Below are 23,414 nucleotides of genomic sequence, written 5' to 3'. Positions count from 1 at the left end.
GGCCATTTTTTTCTGAGAACTACAAGGATACTGTGACCTGCTGAGAGAAAATGTTGTCTACCCACCGCAACTGCAAGGCTGAGGCTGAAACCCAAACAGCCTACCTATGCTGACGTCTCCACCCAAACAGAACTCCTAAGGACTGAAACAGCTGTCCAGACCTTAGGTTGCTGTCTTGTGTTTATGTGGCAAGGTTGGGGGGGGGACGACAACTCCAAAAGTGGCTTCGCTGAGAAGACGGCAAAAGCTGGCCCATGTCGGACAGAGCCAGTTCCAGCTGGCTCAAAGACGGACCCACCGCTGGCCAAAGCTGAGCTAATCAGTGAATATTCAATAATCAATAACATATTTAAGAAGGGGAAAAAACACTGTGCGACAGCAGCTGGGAGAGAGGAGCAAGAATATGTGAGAGAAAACAACTTATGCAGACACCAATGTCAGTGAAGAAGGAGGGGGAGGGGGTGCTCTAGGCACTGGAGCAGAGATTACCCTGAAGCCCATGGTGAAGACCATGGTGACGCAGGCTGTCCTCCTGCAGCCCATGGAGGTCCATGGTGGAGCAGATATCCACCCTGCAGCCTGTGGAGGACCCCACACCGGATCCCTGAAGGAAGCTGTGGCCCTGTGGAGAGCCCATGCTGGAGCCGTCTGCTCCTGAAGGACTGCACCCCATGGAAGGGACCCATGCTGGAGCAGTTCTTGAAGAACTGCAGCCCATGTGAAGGACCCACATTGGAGAAGGTCGTGAAGGACTGTCTCCCGTGGGTGGAACCCCATGCTGGAGCAGGGGAAGAGCATGAGGAGGAAGGGGAGGCAGAGACAAAGCTTTATGAACTGATCGCAACCCCCATTCCCCATCCCCCTGCGCTGCTTGGGGGGAGGAGATAGAGAAGTCGGGAGTGAAGTTGAGCCTAGGAAGAAGGGAGGGGTAGGGGGAACGTGTTTTTAGATTTGATTTTAGTTCTCATTATCCTACTCTGATTGGATTGGTAATAAATTAAATTAATTTCCCCAATTTGAGTCTGTTTTGGCCATGATGGTAATTGCTGAGTGATCTCCCTGTCCTTATTTCATCCCACAAGCCTTTCGTCGTATTTTTCTCCCCTTGTCCAGTTTAGGAGCGGGAGTAATAGAGTGCCTTAGTGGCCACCTGGCAGCCAGCGAAGGTCAACACACCACAGTTGCATGGAGCTCTAGCACCTGGAAGTCCCCCTAGCACCTGAAGGCAGCAGTGGATATCATAGCTGGAACTACGCCCAGCTAGAAGAACTCTTCAGAAAAGTAGCTATGTTCCAAGGGGAGCTCAAGAGGCAGCACAGTATCCAGAATGTGAGCGGGATATCGATGCATGTATTGTGCGTTGTCTCAGGCTGAGCAACAGCCCTGCCTTAAGGACATGAAAAGTCATGGCAGTCAATTGCCAGTGACTAGAAAAAAGAAAACATCATGCCCATTTTTAAAAAGGGTAAAAAGGAGGACCCTGGGAACTACCGACCAGTCAGTCTCCCCTCCGTGCCTGGTAGGATCATGGAACAGATCCTCCTGGAAGCTATGTCAAAACATATGGAAGACAAGGAGGCAGTGGAGAGATGAGCATAGAGCCCTGTATTTAATGACTCTACTCAGCTATGGCTATATGTGTTGTGATCTTAAAGAAACTATGATACCCCTGCTACTGGGTTATAAAAAATATCATCCCCCAACACCTTCCCTTGGAGATTCATGAAGAGATCCTGTACTTAAATTTCTTTTTTCAGGTGGGGGTTCAAGCATCCCCAGCTGGACCCAACTTGTAGTCTACAAAAAGATACCATTTCTGAGTGTTTCTAGAAGCTGCTTTAAAAAGAAACAGCTGAAGGAGAGATTAGATTTTTTCTTTAGGCTTTAAAAAAAAATCACCATTAAGGATGGAAAAAGTATGTATTTGCTTTCTTTATGTTTGCTCATAAACCCCAAGAAAACTATTTTACTCTGCTATCAAAAAAAACAGAAAAAAGTATCATCCTATCATCTCATCTGCTTCAGGTGAGTGAAATTTTGAGGGGCTGTGTTAGACTAAAGCTATTTTTATAGCATATTTTTAGTTCTTGATTTCTACTGTATTTTTGCAAACAAATTTTAGACATAAGGGACCAATTTCTCAGCTAATATAAATGAGCACGGCCCCACTGACTTGAATGGGTCTATGTTGGTCCCACTCGGGATTAGCCTAACTGTAGGCTTTATAAGCTTTCTAAAGTTAAAGGAACAGGCTTGTTCCATATTTAGCTGCTGAAATAAAAGACGAAGTATGCACACAGATTAATGCAAACTACAGCTTTAAATGAAAAACTACTAAATATTTGTATGACTTAAATATTAATTGTAAAAATGTACTACATTTGGTGAGATAGCCAGAAAATTACAGCCTATATACATACATATACATATTCCACAATTGTTCGGTAGGTGGCAGTTAAAAGCTTAGATAAGCTTTGCAGTCGCCATTTAGGCAGTAGAACCTGGAGTCAGTCCATCCGTAAAAGCAGAAAGTGAGAGAGAGGCTACAATCAAGCAAACAAAAGCAGTAAACACGGCCCAGGCACTTGGGGAGAAAGCAGGAGAGGAGCAGAGCTGCAAGAGCGCAAGCCTCAGCACACAGCAGACAAAAGCCACCACAGTACGCAAGGGAAAGTAGATGATGGAGCTACAGCCCCTTGATTAAAACACGGACACCTTTCTGGTGGAGAAAACCCACAGCAGAGAGGGCGAACAGTTGATGCAATGACAGGCAGAAAGTGAAGAGCATTCGGAGCCTTCTGTTCCTTCACCGGTAAATTTTTTCCATCATTTTTCTACATCGCCTCATATAACAAACATAGCATTGCATTGATATTAGAGGTCTTTATTTCCTTTGGCCAAAATCCACAATCCTCACTCTGGCAAAATTCCCACTGAAGTCAATAGAGTTTTGCATGAATTATGACTGCAAGATTTGATCTAATTGTATATGTAGAGAACATAGCATGTTATAAGTTGGGCTGGAAAGGAAGCCAGAAGCTGGCCGTATCCATACTGACCAGATAGCAACATTATTTTTCAGTGTGCTTGGATGCTAGTAATGGCTTTATAACGTTTCTTTTAACTGCCTTTCATTAAAAAATGGATTGATGTGGTGCTCGAGGACATGGTATAGATGGACTTGGCAGTGATAGGTTAACGGTTGGACTCGATGATCTTAAGGGTCTTTTCCAACCTTGATGATTCTATGATTCCATGATTCTATGAAAACTCTATGTGCTAAATTTTGCCCTAATTTATACCACTGCCATTGCAGTGGTTTAAGGAAAAGCTGCATTTTTTAAATGAAAGCTACAATTTACCTTATGTGATGAAAGAATATACAAGTGTTAAGTCTGAATAAAATAACATCAGGTGTTGCTTTCTTTGAAACAAATATAACTTTGCAGTATTCCACTCACAGATGGGCAATATGTTATTTATTCAGTAGCTTGTGTCACTCTCAATTAAAAGAAAGTATAAATCACAAAGGGCCATTCTGTGTGAGTGTCTGTGAGTGACATTAATTCAGAGCTGATAATACTTCCTCTCTTGCTATGTTCTCCATAAACTGTGGGATGTTCTATATGCTGCAGCACTCAGTCACAGCCAGGTAAGCTCAGAATGGAGCACCAAGATTTTATGTAATGTCTTTAAAGTATTTTTGAAATGTGCTGGGTTTGTGAGTGCTTAATTGTACATGAATATGTATATGCCTATTTATAAATGCACATAGTGTAGTCATGTGTCACATATTCTTCCATATAAATGAAGTCTTTAAAACTGATTGTTGTTATACCTTTGCCAGGGCTTACAGTTTATTATGTCTAGAATGTTTTCAGACCCCAAGTTTTATAATTCTGGGCCAGATGGCTATTTTGGCTTGGGATTTGTTTGGGTATTTTTTTCATTTCTGACTGATATACTTCAGTCATTTTTCAGGAGCTGCCCTCCAGGAAATCCAGCTGTACTTACTATACTCAGTAGTGCCCAGTTCTTGTGGAATGGCATCTGTGCCATCATTCAGGAACTATGAAATGCAATATCCCTCCAGGTTCCATGTTATCTCTTGCACTGCACACTGCATTTGTGGGGGTTTTGCATGAATAACTGTCCAAACAGAAAAGGTTCAAATACACAGCTGCAAAACAATGTCCCCATGTTACTGAACGTCTGGGGCAATAATTGCAATGTACAGCTATTTATCTTCATTCCTGAGAAGACAGAAGAATGACTGGGTATAAGTGGGTTGCGAATACATTTACACTGGAAGGTTTCAAACCATTAGAGAGGCAAGGCTCTGGAATTATCTTCTCATTGAAGTAACAGAAACAAAAGGCTTTAAATGTGGTTTGTGTTTTTTTTTTCAGTTGGAACTTGATTGGTTTATAGAATCATAGAATTGTTTAGGTTGGAAAAGACCTTTAAGATCATTGAGTCCAACCATTAACCTAGCACTGCCAAGTCCACCACTAAACCATGTCTTTTAAATACCTCCAGGGATGGAGACTCAACCACTTCCCGGGGCAGCCTGTTCCAGTGCCTGACTACCCTTTCGGTGAAGAAGTTTTTCCTAATATCCAATCTAAACCTCCCCTGGTGCAACCTGAGGGCATTTCCTCTAGTCCTATGACTTGCTACTTGGGAGAAGAGACCAACACCCATCTCACTACAACCTCCTTTCAGGTAGTTGTAGAGAGCAATAAGGTCTCCCCTCAGCCTCCTCTTCTCCAGACTAAACAACCCCAGCTCCCTCAGCCGCTCCTCATAAGACTTGGTCTCTAGACCCTTCACCAGCTTTGTTGCTCTTCTTTGGACATGCTCTAGTACCTCAATGTCCTTCTTGTAGTGAGGGGCCCAAAACTGAACACAGTACTCAAGGTGAGGCCTCACCAGTGCTGAGTACAGGGGCACTATCACCTCCCTGGTCCTGCTGGCCACACTGTTCCTGATACAAGCCAGGATGCTATTGGCCTTCTTGGCCACCTGACCACACTACCAGCTCATATTCAGCCAGCTGTTGAGCAGCACACCCAGGTCCTTTTCTGCCAGGCAGCTCTCCAGCCACTCTTCCCCAAGCCTGTAGCATTGCATGGGGTTATTGTGACCCAGGTGCATGACCCGGCACTTAGCCTTGCTGAACCTCATACAGTTGGCCTTGGCCCATCAATCCAGCCTGTCCAGATCCCTCTGTAGAGCCTTCCTACCCTCCAGCAGATCAACACTCCCACCCAAATTGGTGTCATCTGCAAACTTACTGAGGGTGCACTCAATCATTGATAAAGATATTGAACAGAACTGGCCCCAATACCAAGCCCTGGGGAACACCACTCGTGACCGGCCGCCAACTGGATTTGACTCCATTCACCACTACTCTTTGGGCCCGGCCATCCAGCCAGTTTTTAACCCAGCTCAGAGTATGCCCTTATCCAAGCCATGAGCATCCAGTTTCTGCAGGAGAATGCTGTGGGAAACGGTGTCAAAGGCTTTACTAAAGTCCAGGTAGACAACATCCACAGCCTCTCCCTCATCCACTAAGCGGGTCACCTTGTCATAGAAGTAGATCAGGTTAGTCAAGCAGGACCTGCCTTTCCTAAACCCATGCTGAATGGCCCTGATCCCCTGGTTGTCCTAAATGTGCCACGTGATGGCACTCAGGATGATCTGCTCCATAACCTTCCCCGGCACCGAGGTCAGGCTGACAGGCCTGTAGTTCCCCGGATCCTCCTTCCGGCCCTTCTTGTAGATGGGCGTCACATTTGCTAACCTCCAGTCAACTGGGACCTCCCCAGTTAGCCAGGACTGCTGATAGATGATGGAAAGTGGCTTGGTGAGCACTTCTGCCAGCTCCCTCAGTACCCTTGGGTGGATCCCATCCGGCCCCATAGACTTGTGTGTGTGTCTGAGTGGTGTCGCAGGTCGCTAACCATTTCCCCTTGGATTATGGGGGCTTCATCCTGCTCCCCGTCCCTGTCTTCCAGCTCAGGGGGCTGGGTACCCCGAGTACAACTGGTCTGACTATTAAAGACTGAGGCAAAGAAGGTATTAAGTACCTCAGCCTTCTCCTCATCCTTTGTCACTATGTTTCCCCCCGCATCCAATAAAGGATGGAGATTCTCCTTAGCTCTCCTTTTTGTTGTTAAGGTGTTTATAGAAACATTTTTTGTTGTCTTTTATGGCAGTAGCCAGATTAAGTTCTAGTTGGGCTTTGGCCCTTCTAATCTTCTCCCTGCATAACCTCACGACATCCTTGTAGTCCTCCTGAGTTGCCTGCCCCTCCTTCCAAAGGTCATAAACTCTTTTTTTTTTTTCCTGAGTTCCAGCCAAAGCTCTCTGTTCAGCCAGGCCAGTCTTCTTCCTTGCTGGCTCGTCTTTCAGCATATGGGGACGGCCTGCTCCTGGGCCTTTAAGATTTCCTTCTTGAAGAATGTCCAGCCTTCCTGGACTCCTTTGCCCTTCAGGACTGCTTCCCCAGGGACTCTGCCAACCAGGCCCCTTAATCGAGGGGGTTAATAGGGTCTGCCCTCTGGAAGTCCAAGGTAACAGTTCTGCTAAACCCCCCTCCTTACTTCTTCAAGAATCAAAAACTCTGTCATTTCATGATCGCTATGCCCAAGATGGCCTCCAACCATCACATCACCCACAAGTCCTTCTCTGTTCGCAAACAACAGGTCCAGCAGGGCGCCTTCCCAGGTTGGCTCCCTCACCAGCTGTGTCAGGAAGTTACCTTCCACACACTCCAGGAACCTCCTAGGCTGTTTCCTCTCCACTGTATTGTATTTCCAGCAGGCATCTGGTAAGTTGAAGTCCCCCATGAGAACAAAGGCTAGTGATCGTGAGACTTCTCCCAGCTGCTTATAGAATATTTTGTCTGCCTCTTCATCCTGGTTGGGTGGTCTATAACAGACTCCCACCATGATATCTGCCTTGTTGGCCATCCCCCTGATTCTTACCCCATAAACACTCAACCCTTTCATCACCATCGTCAAGCTCTAGACAGCCAAAACACTCCCTAACGTACAGGGCTACCCCACCGCCTCTCCTTCCTTGCCTGTCCCTTCTGAAGGGTTTATAGCCATCCATTGCAGCACTCCAGTTGTGCGAGTCATCCCACCATGTTTCTGTGATGGCAACTATGTCATAGTTTTCCAGCTGCACAACGGCTTCCAACTCCTCTTGTTTGTTGCCCATGTTGCGTGCATTGGTGTAGATGCACTTCAGTTGGGCTATTGATCCTGCCACCTTTTTTGGGGGAGAATCCCTAATACCTATGTTACTGTTCTCAGGTGCTTCCATGACTGTTGTGTCTTTGCTGCCATGTGGATCTCCATCCCCTACCTCCACTGAGATGGCAGATCGAAGGACCTCGCTAGGTCCCTTATGGAAGGGATTTTGTGAAATGGTTGCCTTCAATGTTGTTGCTGCCTGTGCCAGTTAGATTAAGGCTATGGCTTTCCATGCTGCACTAACATTTTATTTTTCTGTTCAAGCATACCCTGATTTTGTTATCCTTCTTGTCCAGGACATCCTATTCCATTCTAATTCTGATGTTCGAGTAAGTTGAAAACACCTCTTCTGGTTGGGCTTTCAGTCTTTTTAGTCTTCCTTTTCTTGCCTATGTACTTACAGAAGCCCTTCCTGTTGTCTTTGACATCCCTGGACAGAGTCAATTCCATTTGGGCATTAGCTTTCCTATCTTCGTCCCTGGATGCTTGGAAAATGTTTCTCTGTTCCTCCTAGGTTACCCATCCTTGCTTCTGCCCTCTGTATGCTTCTGGTTTGTGTTTGAGTTTGGCCAGGAACTCCTTGTTTATCGACGCAGGCCTCCTGGCATTTTTGCTTGACTTTTTGTTTGTTGGGATGGAACTCTCCTAAGCTTGGAGAAGGTGATCCTTGAATATCAGCCAGCTTTTTTGGGCCCCTCTTCCCTCGAGGGCCTTATCATAGAATAGAATCATAGAATGGTTTGGGTTGGAAGGGACCTTGAAAGACCATCTAGTCCAACCCCCCTGCCATGGGCAGGGACATCTTTCACTACATCAGGTTGCTCAAAGCCCCATCCAACCTGGCCTTGAACACTTCCAGGGAGGGGGCATCCACAACTTCTCTGGGCAGGCAGCCTGTTCCAGTGTCTCACAACCCTCATAGTGAAGAATTTCTTCCTAATATCTAATCTAAATCTATCCTCTCCGTCTTTCTTATATATATATTTATATAATCCTTTATATATTGAAAGGCCGCAATAAGGTCTCCCCCGAGCCTTCTCTTCTCCAGGCTGAACAACCCCAACTCTCTCAGCCTTTCCTCATAGGAGAGGTGCTCCAGCCCTCTGATCATCTTCGTGGCCCTCCTCTGGACCCGCTCCAACAGGTCCGTGCATTGCTGGAGGCCCCAGGGCTGGATGCAGTACTCCAGGTGGGGTCTCACCAGAGCGGAGTAGAGGGGGAGAATCACCTCCCTCGACCTGCTGGCCACGCTTCTTTTTACGCGGCCCAGGATACGGTTGGCCTTCTGGGCTGCGAGCGCACATTGCCGGCTCACGTCCGATTTTTCACCCACCAGCATCCCCAAGTCCTTCTCTGCAGGGCTGCTCTCAATCCACTCATCCCCCAGTCTGTACTGATATTGGGGATTGCCTCGACCCAGGTGCAGGACCTTGCACAGGGCCTTGTTGAACCTCATGAGGTTCACATGGGCCCACTCCTCAAGCCTGTGAAGGTCCCTCTGGATGGCATCCCTTCCCTCTAGCCAATCATCAACTGCACCACTCAGCTTGCACCCGAAGAGTCTCATAGACTGCTTGCAGCTGGCTGTGCCACTTTTCCAGCAGATGTCAAGATGGTTGAAGTCCCCTAGCAGGATCAGGGCCTGCTAGTGTGATGCTTCCTGTAGTTTAAGAAGGCTTCATCAACATCCTCCCCTTGATCAAGTGGCCTGTAGTAAACACCAACCACAAGGTTTCCTTTGTTGGCTTGGTCTCTAATTTTCACCCATAAGCTCTCGACCTGTTTGTTGCTGTTTTTCAAAGACAGTTCTGTGCAATCAATCCGTTTTTTTACATAGAGGGCACCCCCCCCCCCCTTTCTTTCCTTGACTGCCCCTCCTGAACAGTTTATAGCCATCATTTGCAGTGCTCCAATCATGTGATTCATCCCACCAAGTTTCAGTGATAGTGATCACATCATAGCTTTCCAGCTGAACAGTGGCTTCCACCTCCTCCTGCTTGTTACTTATTCTGCGTGCATTGGTATAGAGACACTTCAGTTGGACTGTCGACTGTCTCACCTTTTTGGTGGAACCTTTTTGGAGGGTTGGGGGGCATTTCTCACTCCTGTGGTAGGTGCGCTCATCCACCCTGTTGCTTGTGAGTACACAAGTGTCACGGCTTTGGATCCCACCCCCCAAGTTCATTAGTGTGTTTTACACTAGCAATTCACTAAGTCAACCAATCTGCCAGCAAAGATTTTCCTTCCTCTTCTAGATAGGTGGATCCCATTTCTTCCCAACAGGCTGTATTCATTGAAGAACATCCTGTGATCATAGAAGCCAAAGCCCTGGCGATGACACCAGCCATGAAGCCAAGTGTTGATCTGCATGATGAGTTGACTTCTGCCCACACCCCTATCCCTGACTGGCAAGACAGAGAAGATCACTTGGACCCTGTCCCCTTCACTTGTGCCCCTGGGGCTCTGAAGTTCTGCTTGATCTTGCACAGGTTTTTGCTTTACCATGTCATTGGTGCCCACGTGGAAAAGAAGTAGAGGATAGTAGTCTGTGCTTTTTACCAGTTGTGGCAGTGTCTCTGTGACATTCTGTATCTTGACTCCTGGCAAGCAACAAACTTCCCTTCTCAGCAGTCACCCACTACTAGCACTCACCACTTCCTTTTGCAGCTTTTAGTGTGCGCAACTGGTGTGGTTTCTCCCTGTGAGTCTTGCTCATTGGCTTCATCCACTGCCAAGACTTCATGTCTGTTGCTGGTTAGTACATACAAGGAAATGGGGGGGAAGTGATATCATGTTGCCACGAGTTACCAGAGACCATGGTGCCTCATTCTCTAAGGTGCTGTCTGTTCGCTGTTCACTCTCCCTAATACAGCATAACTTGCTGACTTCCTCCTGCAGCTCCTTTACCTGCTGTCTGACTCCACCAGAGCACACCTCCCACAGCTGGAGCTTCCACCCTTCTCCACCCAGGAGTGCGGGATACAGACTTTGCAGCCCTCCACCTAGACAGCAGCTTCCCTGATTAGGAAGCTCTGTCTGGGTGGCTGTCTCCACTCATCCCAGGCTAGCCTGGCCAGGTAGTTGATTCCTGTCTGCTGCAGAGCGCAGCCCTTGTGCCTGGTCTTTACCACCATGCTTCTGATGATCTCAAAGCACTGCCTAATAAGCCCTTCTAATTCCCTGGAGACCTCAAGCTGCTGGGTAGGTTTGCACAGCCACCAGCTAGCTGGGGTGACGGTCGGGGCTGCAGCCTAAGCCTGCAGGTGAACAGAGCAGGAAGCATCCTGACAACTGGTAGAGTGCGCCACCCTTCTCACATGCCCTGCCATGCAAACTGCTGCTGTGCAAACTGCCAATGCCGCTCCCCTCAGATTCCACTCCCTGTTTGCACGCCCTGTTCGCAGCGCTCCTTGTCGCTGGCGCTCACTAGGGGCTGGTTATATGTGGCTTCCCACTCTTTGAACAGGCCTCTGGGACAGTCGTCCCTACACAACTCTCACCTGTCTTTCTCATGAGACCTGTTGCATGCCAGCTGATCCTTCTACAGACACAGCCAAAGGGTGCCGGGGGCCCAGAAACCTCCTCAGACACCCCCTGGGGACCTCACAAGCCTCTCACTCTTCTCAGCACGTGGCAACAACTACTACTGCTGCTGCTGCTTGTGTCAACTTCCCTGACACTCATGGGACTATACCAAGCAGATCCCTGAAGAGGCCAAAGTTTGCTCTCTTCAAGTCCAGGTTTATGAACTTTTACCCTCCTCCTTCCCCTCAGGATCCTTAACTCCACCATCTCATGGTCACTGCAGCCAAGACTGCCTTTGACATTCATATTCCCAATGAGCTCCTCCTTGTTGGTCAGTAGGAGGTCCAGCAGAGCACCTCTTCTCATTGGCTCCTCAATCACTTAGAGGAGGAAGTTGTCACCAATGCACTCCAGGAACCTCCTGGATTGCTTATGCTTGACTGTGTTGTCCCTCCAGCAGATATCGGGGTGGTTGAAGTTCCCCATGAGGACCAGGGCCTGTGAATGCAAGGCTGCTCCTATCTGTCTGTAGAGGGCCTCATCCATATGTTCTTCCTGGTCAGGTGGCCTATAAGCAGACACCCACTGCAATGTCACTCATCCTAGTTTTTTCTTTAATCCTTACCCATAAGGTCTCAGTTGGCTCCTCATACATCCCCAGGAAGAGCTCCATGCATTCCAACTGCTCTCTCACGTAAAGGGCAACTCCCCATCCTTCAGATATATATTCTCCAGATATATTTATATCCTCCTGATATAAGCTGATACTGCTGTTTCTAAATCTGTTACTAGGATTGGTTCTAGTTTCCTTTGAGGTTCACCTGATGTTTTGATTTTGTGCTAACCAACACATCTATCCATGTAAAGATCCTACCATCATCTGTGAAAAAGCAGAGAGCTATACTTTCATTGTAATGGATTGTGTGCTATTCCCTCAGACTTAGCTTACTTTAAAAAAATGCTATAAAAATTATTTTGGTTCAAAGATGCCTTAACACAATGACCACCTTCAATTTTGTGTTAAATTTTCCTCTGCTTTCTCTTTTACTTGCTTTTTTGTCATTTTAATTTAAGAGGACACCACAACATTGAATTGCTTTTAATTTGCATTGTATCTCAGTGACTAACCTGTAATAAGTAATGAGCTGCATTTGAATGTTCCAGCTCCCAGGTTGCATGTGAGAATCAGGCCATTTGTGCACTTAAATTGAAACAGTATTTACTGTGAAAGATTTGACTCAGTATATAGGACTAGTTCCAAATCTTTGTTATTTTTCCCTTAACACTTTTTATTAGTAGGCCTAATTGAGCAAGCATGACCATTACATACTAGAAGAAAAATGGCAGTTTTGTGAAATATGAATACATACTATTAGAAATATTAGTTTTCTCTCTTTCAAATGAACAATTTAGTTAAAGGTACCAGAAAAAAATAATCTTGGACAATTTATTCTGTTGGTTATTTTTTAGTTTCAGCCCAAACAAATGTCTTTAAGTATCAGCTAACAGATCTTTTCACCACATTTTCTGTTGTTATAGAAGATATACACTAAATTCTCTTATCTTAATGCTGCAAAGGTGGTGAATAAGACTGTCGTGGTTTAACCCCAGCCAGCAACTATGCACCACACAGCCGCTCGCTTACTCCCCTCCAGTGGGATGGGGGAGAGAATCAGAAGAGTAAAAGTGAGAAAACTCATGGGTTGAGATAAAGACAGTTTAATAGGTAAAGCAAAAGCTGTGTGCGCAAGCAAAGCAAAGCAAGGAATTCATTCACTGCTTCCCATCGGCAGGCAGGTGTTCAGCCATCCCCAGGAAAGCAGGGCTCCATCACGCATAATGGTTACTTGGGAAGACAAATGCCATCACTCCGAATGTTCCCCCCTTCCTTCTTCTTCCCCCAGCTTATATACTGAGCATGATGTCATATGGTATGGAATAGCCCTTTGGCCAGTCTGGGTCAGCTGTCCTAGCTATGCTCCCTCCCAGCTTCTTGTGCACCTGGCAGAGCATGGGAAGCTGAAAAGTCCTTGACTAGTGTAAACTCTGCTCAGCAAGAACCAAAACATCAGTGTGTTATCAATCAACATTATTCTCATCCTAAATCCAAAACACAGCCCTATACCAGCTACTAGGAAGAAAATTAACTCTATCCCAGATGAAACCAGGACAGTATCCACCCCTTATTACATACCATTTACATCGTGCTCAGGTCCCACATTATCCAATACATCCTCATTAACCACCACTCCACATATTCTATGGACCACCCCTGTGAAATGTCTGTGAAATGGCTGTAAAATGTCCTTAAACATCCACAAATGTCCACATAATGTCCACTGAGTTCTTTTAGTCCATGACTTTGGGCTCCATCTGTGATGGTGGTCACTCAGGACAGGAGAGGTGGTGTGTTGTGTGGAGTTATTGGGCACCAAAGCCAGCTCAGGTCAGGTCACTGCTGCACTTGCACTGCTTCTTGTAAGGCTTCTCCTCCATTGGTTCAGGTGGTTCCTGCTATAGTAATTCCCATAACATGCAACTCAAATCCCGGGTTACAACAATTGAAAGGTATTTCCATTACAGTCTCCACCCCTGGCCCCTTTGGACCACACCATTGGGTTTAACACTGCAATGGACTCCTCCCCTTGCCCCTGCTCTGGCTTGGACTTATCCACAGACTGCAGTCCCTTAGGGGTTTACCTGCTCCAAGTGGAGCCTTCTCTATGAGCCACAGTCTCTCCAGGGGTATACCTGCCGTGGCATAGACTTATCCACAGCCACAGTCACTTAGAGGTGCACCTGTTCCAGCATGGCCTTCTCCATGGGCCACAATGCTTTCAGAGATATACCTGCTCCAGTGGGGACTTGCCCACAGCCACAGCCTCTTCAGAAGTAAACTTGCTCCAACATGGCCTTACCCATGGCCACACGCTTTGAGGTGCTCCAGCATGACCTCAGGCACAGCCCCTGATGCTTCAAGGTGTACCTGCTGCAGCATGGATTTATCCACAGCCACAGATGCTTTGAGGTGTACCTTCTCCAGCGTGGACTTATCCTTGGGCCACAATCCCTTCAGAGGTATACCTGCTGCGGCACAGATATAACCATGGCCACAGATGCTTCGAGACATACCTGCTCTGGCATGGGCTTATCCACGTCCACAGACACTTTGGGGTGTCCTGCTCCTGCGTGGACTCATCCACAGGTCACAGTCCCTTCTACTCGAGTTCATACTGGAGTTCCAGCCTGTCTAGTACAGCAGTACAGAAACAGCAGTGATGCCCTGGCCATCTGCCAGCCCAGGCGCATGGCCATTGCTGTTATCAAAATGTTCCCAGGCACAGCAGACTAAGATGAGAAGAAGTTCAGCAGTACAGCAAGCAGCAAAAGCAAAAAGTAGCCACTAACGAGCAATACACTCTAAAATACAGTAACGCAAGCAAGCCCCGTGGCAAGCACAGAAGCCTGCCGATTAATAGCTAAACAGCAGTAACAGCTATATATTCGATCTAGCACATTACAATTAAATCTGTTGTTATCTCAAACCCTTCGTGCCCCACGTTGGGCGCCAAAAAGGACTGTCGTGGTTTAGCCCCAGCCAGCAACTATTCACCACAGAGCCACTCGCTCACTCCCCCCCGGTGGGATAGGGGACAGAATCAGAAGAGTAAAAGTGAGAAAAATCATTGGTTGAGATAAAGACAGTTTAATAGTCAAAGCAAAAGCTGCACACACGAGCAAAGCAAAGCAAAGCAAGGAATTCATTCACTACTTCCCATCGGCAGACAGGTGTTCAGCCATCCTCAGGAAAGCAGGGCTCCATCACACATAACGGTTACTTGGGAAGACAAACGCCATCACTCTGAACGTCCCCCCCTTCCTTCTTCTTCCCCCAGCTTATATACTGAGCATGACATCATACAGTATGGAATAGCCCTTTGGCCAGTCTGGGTCAGCTCTCCTGGCTATGCCCCCTCCCAGCTTCTTGTGCACCGGGCAGAGCATGGGAAGCTGAAAAGTCCTTGACTAGTGTAAACTCTGCTCAGCAAGAACCAAAACATCAGTGTGTTATCAACATTATTCTCATCCTAAATCCAAAACACAGCCCTATACCAGCTACTAGGAAGAAAATTAACTCTATCCCAGCTGAAACGAGGACAAAGACCCACCAAGTGACAATACAGCTGTATGTCTGAATTGAAACAAAACATATTTTCTTTTGCCTTTTTGTGAAAACAACCATAAAATATTGGTTGCTGTAGAATTCTTGAAATGAATACCAAAGAAAGACAAGAGGAAAATGTGAAATGGTAGAGAAAAAGAGTGTGTCAAAGCTGTGACAAACACTTTTCCATTCAGTCTAACGTCAGGAGCGCTTCCTGTCAAGCAACGTTTGAATTGAATATCATACTTGTGTATCTGAGATCAAAATCTGTCTGATTTATCTGATTGCATAGGGCTGCCAGTACGCATGAAATGCAATCCCCCTCACCTTGACTGTAGGTTATGGAATGGGTTTTGGTTGAATGTGAATAGGTGGCAATGATATAGTGACAGTCTTTTAACCTCCCCATTTAAAATGGATATGTAGTATAAAGGAGGCCTATGAAAAGAGCAAATCTATTTCTGGGCTGCAAATGGTTACTTCCCTAAATGTCCAGTAGTTCTGACTTAAACTGACATCTCAGTCAGATGTCATAAAAGCTCAAGAACTTGATCAGCTAAGATGCAATCAAAGCCTCCTATTTCATATAATAAATGTAGTATTAGGTTGTTTTGCAAAGACAATGTTACCCTAAAAGATACCATCTAGCTAAACAGTTTTCAAATAAATTTGCAGTCTGTGACATTTCATGGAAATCTGGCAATGTATACATGGTGATAATCTTTAGCAACAAAATCAAAACTGTGGAAAGACTGGAGACCAAGCATCTTTTTCTTACCTATTTTCAAGTACAAGGGGAAGTGGAGCCCCCTGCCCTAAGAATTAGAATGGAATAGGATACATAAGAATTAGAATGGAATAGAATGCCCTGGACAAGAAGGATAACAAAATCAGGATATGCTTGAACAGAAAAATAAAAATGTTTGTTAGTGCAGCATGGAAAGGCATAGCCTTAATCTAACTGGCACAGGCAGCAATAACATTGAAGGTGCAGTAGCACAAAATTCAGTGTGGGCCAGCAACTGGGATAAGGTCATGGGGCAGGGGGCTCCACTCACATCCATACCTCTACATTGTCACTGTTATTCTCCCCATGCTATATAGATGAAAGGTAACTTAAAGTTCTTACCCACACTGCAATCACTCCTTTAGTTGCAGTGTTGAAATACTTTGAAGGCTTTCCTTATTCAGTAAGGAAACTATTTGGGTGGTTCTGGATTATCTACTACCCAGGCAACATTGCAACAGGTAAATTCAGTCACCTGTCCTCTAAGGCCCATGGACAAGATAATGGTATTTCACTTACAATCTCCCCTATTAAATCAGTCAATTTTCCTCAGAATAAATATGGGTGAAGCAAATTTTGCAGTTTGTCCAACGCATGCTATTTTTATAATGCTAGATTTAGCTTTGGTATGAAGAGTAAGGATATCCTAGACTCTTTGCCTTTTAGGGTTCAATTTTTTAGTATTTATTTACTTAAATCTCACTAAACATAAAAATATATTTATACATGCTGTGCACCTAATGAACTACCACTGATGGCAAGAAGAATTTATCTTCACATTTATTTCAATGAATTCTAAAACAATTATAGCTTGCAACCCTGATAGAGCTTTACCATTTTTATTATTTAATAATGTTGTCCCTATCTGTGGTGCTATTTTTTAGAGATAGGTTTTTGCAAATGTTACTAACTTCCGAGATCATGGAGTTTTGCGACTGTTGATTTATGCATTTCCCTTTTACTCCAGCCTTGATAATATGAGCCACTTCAAAATATTGTAAAGTTGCCTGCATGACCTTTCTCATAAATGTAGGATGTCTCCATTTGAATATCATAATAAAATTTGGAATGAAAAGGCAAATCGAACATGAACAATTTCAGTTTATCAAAGTGTACTCTGTGATCTGAAACCAAAGTGGAAAACCACATCAAAGTGGGGCACATGCTCCCAAAGAGTCAGAAACAAACATACTTAGTGCTATTGCTGAAGAATCCACAGATACTTCTTACGTGTCACTAAGAAATGTTGTCCAGCTGTACTGGAGACAAATTCCCTAGTTATTGAAGAGAAGACATATTTAGAATAATTGACTGTCATACATGTGTCTACCATTGTGCTTCAGTGATGATTTGTGGAGCCTTGTTTTAGAGACAAAAGAGTAATTCACTAGCTTCTATATTTTGTTCAGTCCTTGGCCTTGCTGACAGATCAGTTCCCAGATGAACAGATGTAGCTTTTTATTCTGGGGACATTAGTCCAGTAGGAAGAATACTTAAAATCACAACATTAATTTAAAATAAGGTGTGAAGTGATAAAGATGTTTTTTTGTTACCAACCCATGATGGACTGTAAGTCTTAAACCTACTGTTGAAATAAATCATTCTATAACCCCTTGCAAGTCTTCCCGAAATATTACAACTATTATGCCAAGCATTTATGTTCTATTCCTTATTCTTATTGGAAAAGTTATCACAAAGTACATTCCCCACAGATACCTGGAATAATGTCCTTGTTGTTTTCGTTATTTTCTTTCCTAGATTTTTTCCTCTAGCTGAGCATCAGACACACTGAGAAACATGCCTGAGCAAAGCAATGATTACAGAGTTGTGTTTGGGGCTGGAGGAGTTGGAAAAAGTTCTTTGGTCTTGAGATTTGTGAAAGGCACTTTCAGAGAGCGCTACATCCCTACCATTGAAGACACCTATCAGCAGGTGATCAGCTATGATAAGAGCATATGCACTTTGCAGATAACTGACACTACAGGGACCCATCAATTTCCAGCCATGCAACATCTTTCTATTTCTAAAGAACATAATTTCATTTTGGTTTACTCTATCACCAGCCATCAGTCTTTGGAAGAACTCAGACCCATCTATGAACAAATATGTCAGATTAAAGGAGATGTAGAAAGCATTCCAATAATTCTGGTGGGGAACAAAAATGATGAGAACCAAAACCGAGAGGTGGAGAGCAGTGAAGGAGAGGCCATGGACAAGAAGTGGAAGTGTGCCTTTATGGAGACCTCTGCCAAGCTGAACCACAATGTGAAGGAGTTATTCCAAGAGCTGCTAAACCTAGAGAAACGCAGGACTGTGAGTTTACAAATTGATGGCAAAAAAAACCAAGCAGCAGAAAAGGAAAGAGAAGCTGAAAGGCAAATGTGTTGTGATGTGAAATTGCACTGCCATGAGTTCAGTCATGCAGTCTTGTCAGTCTGACAATACCAGTGTAAAACAAGAACCATACAAGACTCTACTTATTAGTATCTGTTTTAAAATAAATGTTTGGAATTTGAAAAAAATGGGTACTGTGGTTACTATGAAAAAAACCCAACAATTCAGAAATCACGTGCTCCAGCTATCAGTGAAAAAAATCAGGAAGTAAAAAAAAAAGACAGGCCAGGATCTAATTTTATAATTTACAGAAGAAAACAAATTTCATCCTTGGCACACTTCAGAAGATTTGGGAAGTCGACTTCATATTTATTTTTGCATATAACTACGATGGGAAGCAATGTATCTATGTAACATAATGTTAGAAGAAAACCAAACAAATGCCCATGAAGAAATCTAGAATGTATAAATGCATGCTGGATTAAGTTATCATATTCTTTAAGAATGCTGTGATCAAACAATTCTCTGCAATTTTCAATACTGACTGCTGTGGCTGTGTGCATAAAGTAATCTCAGATTTGCCAAGTAAATGAACTGTTTTGCACTAAAGGGTAGCACAGTTAAAAGGAATGGATATTCCCTCTACCTACCACAGCACAAGATGTCTTTCTAGTATGGTGCAATGCTTGAACTGAAGGATGGGGAAAAGCCACCCCCTGGAGAGATGGAGATCATCTCCTTTTCTTAACCCATTACTTCAAGAACGACCTGGTACTTCTGGCCCCAAGATATTTCAGAAGAGCAGATGTTTGCCTTTGGAGAATGTCAGACTGTATAAAAATGGTGTGCATATACAAACAGAAACTTTCCTAGGGATGAGTGGCTGGGGACTCCCCTACACACGCCTCTATGGAAAAGGCTCAGTTCAAGCACTGCTGATGGGTACACAGTGTGATTAGTCAATGAACTGGAGGTCTATTGAAATGGTGGTGTTGCTGGAGGGGCATCAGTGTAGTACACAAAGTTTTTATTCAAATTACCAGATTAGCCAAGTAAAACTTCTTTATATTACTATATTTCAATTAGAATGGTTTTGCATTCATGCTAAACATCCAATACGCTACTAGATCTATTGCCTTTACATTGTCTAAAGGGTTTTATACTGACCATTTAAACTTATGCTTTGAACTGCTGCAACTATTTATAGAACCAAGTCCTATGTCTTGAGTTAGGGCCCACAAGAGTATCTAATAGAAGATTTGCCAGGGTAAGTACTACAGGATTTGTCATATTAAAAGTTGCAGTCAGAACTGTGTTACAGTGCAAAACAAGGTTCAGAACAGAAAAAAAAATGATTCAAACCACTCTGTCAGGGGGAATTGCTCTTCCCAAAATCTTTGGAAGGGGAAAAATGTATTCAGTGTGAGCTTTTCTGGATCTATCTATCTCCAAAGCTTTTTTTGAAAAACTAATATGAATGATTAAAGTATGTTTCTTACTGATAACAACAACAAAAGACCATCAAAGATAAAAGCAACACATACATGTATTAAAGGACACATTGAATTGTATAAGCTACAATTTGCACCTTAGGAACTGCTTTGAAATAATAAAAACAAAACACTATTTTTGAGAAATGTGTATGTCAAAATCATACTATGGGAAAATACAATCAAGTACTAGTATTATTAGTATGCATGCTGTTGCATTATATCTTCTAAGAGCTGTTTAAATTCAGTATTCGCATTAAAAATTGTTACCTTGTTGTTCTCCAAGCTATTGCTTGTTTATCTTATACCTTCCAAACAGAAGTACAGATGTTTCATAGGTAGGTTGATAGCCTACGTTTCTTTCAGCAAAAATTGCTATTAGCACACTCTAGAAAGGAGCACAACTTCTGTCATTCACTCAGAATGACTCACACACGTATCATTCACTCATAAGAATACTGATTTCAAAGAGGACAGAATTTTGTGTGTATTTCATTGCATTAGAAGAGAAAATTGGAGACAGCATGAAAAAAGCTAAAGCTCTTCCTTTGCAATAAATTCCTGGCTCTTATACAATGCTTTTTCTCCATATGTCTCAAAGCACTTCACAAAAAGGACAGCATCATTGTCTTATCTTCACAGATAGTGAAACTGAGACACAAAGAGGTGAAGCAACTTTAACAGAGGTTACTCAGCAGGCTAGTGACAGACCCAGGAATAAGACCAGATCTTCCTGAGTCCCAGTCCAGTGCTCTGTCTATGTTTGGTCAGATTTCTCTTCATATTCTTATATTCTTCATATTCAGTCTGTCAATAGATCAAACAGTATTTCCAGATCAGGGATGAAATGCATTTAAAAGCACTATGTTTAGTAAGACTTTTATACATGTTTATACATTTACTCTGTAAGCAAATGTTTGAAGATTCTCATCTTTCTTTACAGTTTTGGATTCCAGTAGCAAAACTGGAAAATTAAAAGAGTGAACACACTTAGGGAATAATGGGGCATACACGGAGGTCAGCAGTACAGAGGTCTCCAGCTGATGCTAATGGACCAGTGCCAAAGGCCATGTATGGCACATGTCTAAGCAGCCTGTGTGGAATAAGGGTACAGAAACTCACACAAAAAAGGCCATATAAATACAATGATGCTTATTATAGCATTACTTTCACTAGAGGAACTATTTACATGATGAGGAATCTTGCAAAAGTAGAATATAGGGGATTTGAATTAGACTCAAAGGTTATGACTGTAATGGTATTACAGGCTGAAATTTGGCCCTTGACTTTAGCGGAAGGTTCCAGATGGCAAGTGAAGAGTAATTGTGTGGCAAAGGTGGAAATAAAACAAGTAAACACCTGTTGTCAAGCTTAAGGACCATTTCCTTTAGTTCCCAGTTGATCCCTCTCCTGTTACATAATAAGCCATTAATTATTTCATAGACTTGCATTTATCAAAGCAAGGCCAGTACAGAAGCCATATTGTTCATGGACCACAGACTTGAAAGAGAACATATTTTATACCCTTGCATTGTCATTGTAGGTTATACTACTAGATTTTACATATCTTACATATGTGTGAGCTGGTTTAAAGCATTTGTTTTGTTATTGCTTATACAAACTTTTTTTTTTTTTAAATACAAAAAAACACCAGTAAGGTAAATTAGAAAATATCGAGCTTTATTACATTTTGTGTTTTCTTTGGGAATGTGATACCAGTATAATAAACTCTTAAAAATGTACAGAAATAACAAGACATTTAAAACATGTAAAACCTATAGCGAATTTTAGCACCTAGAAAACATGATCTGGACAACTCAACTCTTCACAACAGATGACTTTTATATTATGAATATGGAGTATTAAGATGTATAGTTATTATGAAAACATGTTCTTGAGATTTCATTAGCAAATATTTTATTTAAAAAGTCTAGATATAAGGTGATTTGTGCCTACAAGTTTCTGTGTTTCCAGTGATGCTCTGAACATAAAAAATAAAGTTTTAAATGCAAACACAAGTTTGGAAAAAGCCTTGTTGATGCCCAAATTGCATTTATTTCATAAGTATTTTAAATAAATCTTTCTCAAAAGTGACAAAGGCAATTCCCTAAATTGAAGTAGATTCGTACATGTTAGGCAGTTTCCTTAAGTCTGCAGCTATACAAATCAGACTCCTGAAAAGGGTAAGAATTAGCAGAGTATTATCTGATCTAAAGTTTACCTTTTTTTTTACTGTAGTGAGACAAACAACTACATTTTCAAAGCAATCTATCTTCTTCATAAAACCAAGACTATCACTGGGTGTTTCTTCTCATCACCAAAACCCAAAATAGTCCTGGAAGCTAGTCTATATTCCATTATTCACTTTTTAAAAATGACTGTTGTGAACTTAGTAAATTGACATTTACTGTATGGATATTGCAATTCCTTCTCTTTCCTACCAAATGAATGGTTTTAGCTTACTGATGCTTTTGTGAAACTTCTTAAGCCAAACAACTACTGCATATTATATTACCACCTGTTGCAAAAAATGTCAAATATATTACTTTAACACTTCTTGTGTATAATACATACACAGTAGAGGAAAGGATCAATAAACAAGCATGAATACTTACACACACTGGTAGGGATTTGAACCATTGTTGAAATATTGAGTGTTGAATGTAAATTTCATATCACTGTAAAGTAATTGGACATGGTAGTTAAGAAAGCTTTTGTTTTTTTGAAAACAACACCCCAGAATTCCTAATAATTCCTTTTTTTCATTATACTATCATTTACTACGTATTGTACTAATTCTGACACAGCCTATCCTGGAATTGTGGATGTGTCAAATCAGTGTCCTGGGGTTTGCACAACACAGTCAGTAACTGATTTACAGATGCTTGCCCAATTGTATTCCACATAAACACCACAAATATTACAAAATTAGCCTGTGTCTCAATTTTTTGTCATCAGCTACTATTCCTGTTTCCCACTGACAAATATATTTCTTGTTAACATGTGTTCATTCAAAGTTATGAATACATGTTTAAGTCTCATTTAGTTCACTGCCATTTTAACTATGTCCCACTCACCTTCTATGTATATTTTCTAATTAATCCACATGTTTATTTAATGTAGTAGACAGCATCTAAAGTCCAACTCCAAAAATGTTAGAACGAGGGGGAATGCAAAGCTTGAATACCTTTAAGAACATGAACCTGAATGCTGCTTGTGAAGGACACAGAGTCTTCTCAAAATTAACCAGAAAAAAATACAGGGTTTGTTTAGGAAAAGCATTAAGCCCTATCTGTTTTATTTAGTTTACTTAGGTTAAGCACGGTTTTTTATAATGAGTCATAGTGGGCATATTGAGAAATTTTAATGGAACTGAAGCAAAAAGAAACATCTGTTCTTCAGTCAGATATATTTATGCTAGGAAATGGGCTGACATGGATCCTACAAGCACAGCTTTATCCTGATGCTCTAAAAGCTGTGGATGAGAGTATCTGCCACATGGAAACTGCGATTGTATTCACATTGATTTCAATAGAAAAATCATGAAATCAAGAAGCAGAAGAGGTATTTTTCCATAAGAAGGGTATGGCAAATATATTTTTTCCATATGTAAGAGAAGAAGGAGAAGGATCATTTGCAAAAGACTTGCAGGAGATTTAGCTTTCAGACAAAGATAAGGAAAGCACTGAGGTGCCAATCACTCAAGCATATATCTTCTTTACCAGCAGCTTTTGCTCAGTGCTGTTGTAAAGAACCTTTGCCACTGGTACTTCCCTTCCTTACAGAATCACAGAATGGTTGGAAGGGACCTCTAGAAGTCATCTTGTCCCACCCCCCTGCTCAAGCAG

General features: G+C 42.9%; 1 pseudogene across 1 annotated transcript; it reads left to right on the top strand.

Moving 5' to 3' along the window:
* The first annotated feature begins 2,512 nt into the window (after positions 1 to 2,512).
* LOC104017613 (GTP-binding protein Di-Ras2-like) lies at positions 2,513 to 21,868 on the top strand (annotated as a pseudogene). The gene is made up of 2 exons (XR_015705390.1): positions 2,513 to 2,812; positions 17,501 to 21,868. The product of XR_015705390.1 is annotated as a GTP-binding protein Di-Ras2-like (transcript).
* The last annotated feature ends 1,546 nt before the right edge of the window (positions 21,869 to 23,414 follow it).

Source organism: Nipponia nippon, unplaced genomic scaffold (genome assembly GCF_047370975.1).
Source record: "Nipponia nippon isolate SJK-2023a ecotype South Korea unplaced genomic scaffold, ASM4737097v1 scaffold_22, whole genome shotgun sequence".
NCBI classification, from domain to species: domain Eukaryota; kingdom Metazoa; phylum Chordata; class Aves; order Pelecaniformes; family Threskiornithidae; genus Nipponia; species Nipponia nippon.
The sequence above is the reverse complement of the archived record's forward strand: the minus strand, read 5'-3'. Positions and strand labels throughout refer to the sequence as shown.